This window comes from Apteryx mantelli, chromosome 13, assembly GCF_036417845.1.
Source record: "Apteryx mantelli isolate bAptMan1 chromosome 13, bAptMan1.hap1, whole genome shotgun sequence".
In the NCBI taxonomy this organism is placed as follows: Eukaryota; Metazoa; Chordata; class Aves; order Apterygiformes; family Apterygidae; genus Apteryx; species Apteryx mantelli.
In genome coordinates, this window is record NC_089990.1 from 4,850,788 (window position 1) to 4,856,061 (window position 5,274).

General features: G+C 53.3%; 1 long non-coding RNA gene across 1 annotated transcript; it reads left to right on the plus strand.

Moving 5' to 3' along the window:
- Positions 1–1,429: 1,429 nt before the first annotated feature.
- LOC136993276 (uncharacterized) lies at positions 1,430–3,098 on the plus strand. Its single transcript, XR_010885529.1, has 3 exons — positions 1,430–1,760; positions 2,483–2,582; positions 3,045–3,098. It is a non-coding gene; the product is annotated as an uncharacterized lncRNA (long non-coding RNA).
- The last annotated feature ends 2,176 nt before the right edge of the window (positions 3,099–5,274 follow it).

Below are 5,274 nucleotides of genomic sequence, written 5' to 3' on the forward strand. Positions count from 1 at the left end.
CCCTGCCTGCCCTGGACCCATCCCTGGCAGCTGCATCGCTGGAGCCAGGCAAGCCCAGGCTGCAGCGCTCGGCTTACCCAAAGCCCCTACCCGAAACGGCCGGGCTGCGGATGCTGCTGGTCTCACACACACCTGAGGCACTCAGGTGTTGGGGTTTGGCTCTGTGGCACTTTGCTATTTGCTCAGGTTTTGCTGAGCACTAGGTAAGCTGTTTTTGGCGGCTGGGCTTCCTTGGCCAACCCGGCTCCTGCGTGGAAGGGGATAGGATTGCAGGTGAGCAGGGGCGAGCTGGAAAGCACCGTCTGGTGACTCACACCTGATCTGCAAAGTCTTCATGATGCATATCTTGGGTCTTGACTAACAGCATACTTATGTGTTTTACTGACCTACTCATGTTGCAGCTGATAAAGCACATTGCTGAAGGGGAAACCTGTCTGCCTACTCTAAAGTGGCACGTTTAAATCAACTGTGTGCTGTTTGTTCGGCTCCACAAAGCAAGGAGCAGCTTTACTGCACAGGTCCTCTAAAAGCAGAGGCCTCGCTGTGGAGAGGTGGAGCAGCAGGTCACAGCTTGTGGCCCGAGAGGAGGGAGCAAGAAACACAAGTTCACTTGCAAATCGTCTTGCTATGAAATGCAAACTTCCGTGGACTTTGAACCATGAGTTGTTTGAGTGTTTAATTTTGGCAATGGAAACCAATTCCCTTAGGAAAAGGAGGATTGCGTGGCGTGTGTCTTGACGTTGTGGGCTCTATCTGTAATGCAGCCTAGGAGCTAAGCTCGGGGGCCACAGGGTTGTCCAGCGGCACCTCCTGCAGCTCTCCTGAGGCTGAGACTGTGGAAGAGCACAGGGAGCCTCCGCACGGAGGCTGAGAGCAGGTTTTGTGGCTGACGGGGTCCTGCTTTCCCTCAGCTACCAGCTGCACTTGGATTCCTGGTTTTGGGCACTGCCCAGACCTGGTGGCCAAGTCACATCCATGTGGAGGGTCTTCGATGTGGGTGGCTTTCCCTGGACCCAGGGAAATGCACTTTTAGCGATTTTTTTTTGTTTTGCTCTGTTTTGTTTTTCTGTCTCCTATGAGAGAGGAACGAGGGACTTTATCTGCATCTTAAAATGCAAAACCACAGCCTGACATCTATAGAAAGTTAACCTTGGTGCAAGCACCACTTTAGTGACTCGGATTTTAATTGACGGGAGAGCAGCTTTTAACCCAGGTTGAAACGGGAGGCGGATTTGCATAACAATTGATCTAAAAGCCCCGATACCTCCCACAGCCAGAACAAGGACACGTGCTTCTGCTCCGTTTCATGTTTAAGTGCTTCCAACAATGGAGCAATTTAGTGTTTAAGTACAATTTGCAGGTTCTGCAACAATAGCCTGCTGCAGAGAAAACTCCCTTCTGACATTTCGTCGTTACTAAAACGTCTCTTTCTAAAGTTCTGCTCTGAGACCTGGGCATTTGTTAGCTCCAAATTTCCCCCTTCCTTGGGCTTACCACGATGTTACTTGTTTAAGATTTAAGCAGTTCCAGAACACTGTTTTAATTTTTTCTTTCTTTCTTGTGACAGAAAAAGCCATTAAGCCCAGATTCCACTTCGTGAACACGAGCAAAATAGCTTTTATTAATGCCTTAGCGGCGATGAGTGAAAACTCTAACCTGTCAGCTCGTAACTACAGGAAGACTCCTGGCGCTGCGCTCAGGTTGCATAATAAAAAGGATGGGAAATTGCACGTCAACATGTCAGCGAAAAGCCCGTGAAAGTGAGAACACACAATACATTGTTTATTAATGTACGGTTCAGTCAAAGTGTGAAAGCTGTCAAGGGGGGAGACAAAAGTGGGACCTGAGTTACTACCCAGCACGGCTTTCCAGTCGCTGTTAGATTTTCTTTTTTCCCTTTTTCCCCTCTCCTAGAGGGTCAAGGCAAATGCCTGTTTATCTACCTCCTTTTATCGGCAAATAACAGCCCCCTGCTTGCTTAGACTACTTCCACCCGGAGCAAATCTCTCATGGCTTTTCTGTGATTTGCCGGCACCGTCTTCCACTGCGCCACAAACTCTGGTTGTGGAAAGGGGCTTCAAATGGGTTCCTGGACCCTTTGGCAGAGCAAAGCTGGACGGGGCTGCACGTCTGCAGAAACGCAGGTCTCCTTTTTCTACCCAGCAGCTTCATCTCGGCAGCAGGAGCCGGAGGGCTGCTCGTGCCGGGTTTCGGGGTGCCGGGCAGGAGCGCCAGCCAAGGCGCCGGAGCCCTGGGGAACGTCACGAATGGGCCATGCCTGTCCCCTTCGCTGGTGCCGGGGTGCCGGGCTCCCGTCACGGTGCTCGGCTGCCGCCGGGGCGGCCGGCACGCGACCCGTCCCCAACGCGGGGCTGAGAGACGGAAACTGCCGGGAGCGGGGTCTGCTCGGCGCAGACGTGCGCAGACGTTTCCTCTCCCACTTAACCTGGCGGCGTTGTTAATAATAAAACTGCCATTACAGAATCAGGCAGCGACCAAATCTGGCCCCGATTTGATCAGGGATACAGGCAGACAGCGCGCCGACACCTCGCAGGAGCTGCTATCTCCTTCGCCAGAAACAGGTTTTTTTTATTATTATTATTATTATTATTATTATTTTTAAGTAAATCTCTGGTTGCCATGGTTTCAGCGAAGCACGGGGCGCTATCGAGGCTGACGGCTGCTGAGAGCCCCCAGCGACCGTGCGCGAGGTGTGAAACTCCGCGGCCCTGGCGAGGGGCCGCTTCGTGGGCTGCTTCCCGCGCCCCCGTCGCTGCCATCCCGCCGCGGGAGCGGCGTTGCCCGGCCCCGACCTCCAAGCGCTTCCTCGGCTGTAGGTGTCTTGCAGAATCCGCATCCGCCCCGTACAGTCGCAATGCCCTGGTTAAAAGCCCGATAGCTTACGCTTCAGGAAAAATACGGCAATTTGGTTTGCAGAAGCCCTCCGAGGCCCACGGGTTTCAGCAGCGAGCGTGAAATCCGTCCTCGGAGCCTGCAGGTTTTCTCGCTGCTGAGTGTTTAACATTTTAATCTTTTTTTTCCAGCTTGTTTAGCATCTGCTCTGCCAATCAACATGATACATCTTGTCTCAAATAAAGGATTTTGACCTTCGTTTATTTTACACCTGTGGGTGAAATCTTGTAGCCTTTAGAGGTAGTTAGTCTGTTCCACACCTAGGGAACAGGCCGATATTATTAAAAATGCTAATTATCACCTTGGAGCAGCCACGACGAATGCAAGTAAGAATACGGCATCCAGATAGATTTCAGAGGGAGTTTAACGGCCTCAAAAACGCCCTTGGAAGAGCTTTTCTCTTTGGTGCCAGCCAGCATTGTGCTGATTAAACATTCTTAAAGTTCAGGGAAACCATAATCTTTTGGGGAAACGATGAGAAAGCAGAATTTGCTCAGCGAAAGACGGAGCAGAAGGCAGCGAGTGGGCTCTGAGAGTGGGACTTGCTCCCGATTTAAATGGGTCTTTGTCAGTGCAACGCTAAGTTCTTGTAGGAACCATATGTGTTTCTATTTTAACTTTTCTTTGACTTTTTTTTCCTTTGGTTGGAGAAGATTTGTTTGGTTTTTTGCTGCTCCTATCTTTCAGTGAGGGTTGTAGAAGCCAGCGATGGCTTCTTCCCTGTCTTGTTTGGGTAGGGACATGCCGGGGGTGAAGGTAGGAGAAAGTCCACGGAGGGTGAGATGCTGGACTGGGAGCTTGGCTAGCGAAGCTTGATGTGTGCTGAGCCGGGCGGCGCTGAGCCAGGCTGAGCCCCTCTTCGTGTGCCCGGTTCACCTGGTCCATCCTGGCCACCTGCAGCACCTTCGCAGGGGAACATCCAGCCCTCGGCCCGCACAGTTTCTTGAATGACCTAAAGCAAAGCTGTAGCTGTGATGAACAACAGAAGTAAACCAGCAGGATTTGCGCCTCTGCGCTTTCCTCTATGAGTAAATGGCAACCCTTCAAACCCAGCAGCGTCAAACCATTCGGGAAAAATGGAAGCTTGTAGAAACAGAGGCCGATTCCCACTTCCGAGGGACCAGAGCCACCAAAACGACCCTTCTTACAGCAATAGCTCCTCCATCACCACCAGGGTGAACTCCGAGAAGACCAAACAGTCAGAGAGGCAGGGAAAAAAGTTCACCTTCATTTTTTTCTTTACCAAATTAAATGACCTACACAGGGGAGTTTCTAGCACTTGTAAATGGTTGGCTGAAGGTCCAATTTATGGCCTGCCAGAGCCTCACTTGCTGCAAAGCGATAAGACCTGCCTGGCGGTCACCGAGCAGTCTCTCCTCGCTCAGAGCCGGTGCTCCTTGCGCCCTGCTCCCGGCTTTCGGTCAGGCAGTGGGTGCAGCCTTTTGCAGGGGGGATAACTGCTGTGTCTGCAGCTGGCTTGAGGCTCGCCACGGCTTCCAGCGAAGGAAACGCGGCATGAGCCGCCAGCGTGGGTAATTTCTATCAAACTTGAAGTGTTGTAAGGAGAAAGGCTGTGAGAGCCCAGGGTTTGCAAGAGGCCGATGCTGCCCTGTCGCTGCGTGCGGGCGCACCGGGCTCGGAGGACAGCGATGGAAGGGATGGGGCTTTTGGGATGCTCCTTGCAGTCGGCAGCATAGCTCAGGCCAGAGCAAAGGCAGCCCGCGGGCAGCTGCTTTGCTGCTAAAAGCCATTTCTAAAGCACTTGATGATTGTCATTGCTTTCAGTTAACGCGAGCAGACGCTCAGCCAGGAACGGCAGCCAGAGACGTGAGGCTTGCTGCATCCCGGGGGAAAGCAACCTGGGGTGCCGCGCTCCAGCGAGCGCCCGGGCAGGGACCGCGCGCTGCAGGACTGGCCCGACCTCCGGCTCTGCCGACCACTGGTGAGGTGGGGCTGTGCTGGTGCTGGATGCGTGCTGGGGGTCGTGGCAGCTTATCCGAGTGAGGAGATACCCGGCTTGCACTGTGTCCCACTGCTGCCCCTCGGCTGGCTCCGATGGCCAGGGAGTGCCCGTCCTAGCAGCCCAGCTAACCAGCTGGGGTGGTGTTAGGCTATTACGAACCCGCTCTCCCATGCTCCACGGATGTTTGTGCATGTTTAAAATGCTCAGACCTTGGTGTGAGTGAACAACCCCAGTGGGAAATAAATAAAATCCAGTAACTCTCTGCATGGCAAACCCTGGCACAGAGGCAGCCTGTGCCCTCCCTGCCTCCCCGCCGCTGGTGCTCCAGGTTGGGCAATGCTCTTGGACACCTTCCTGCGCTGGCTGCTCCGCTTTCCCGTGAAACACCCACACGGATG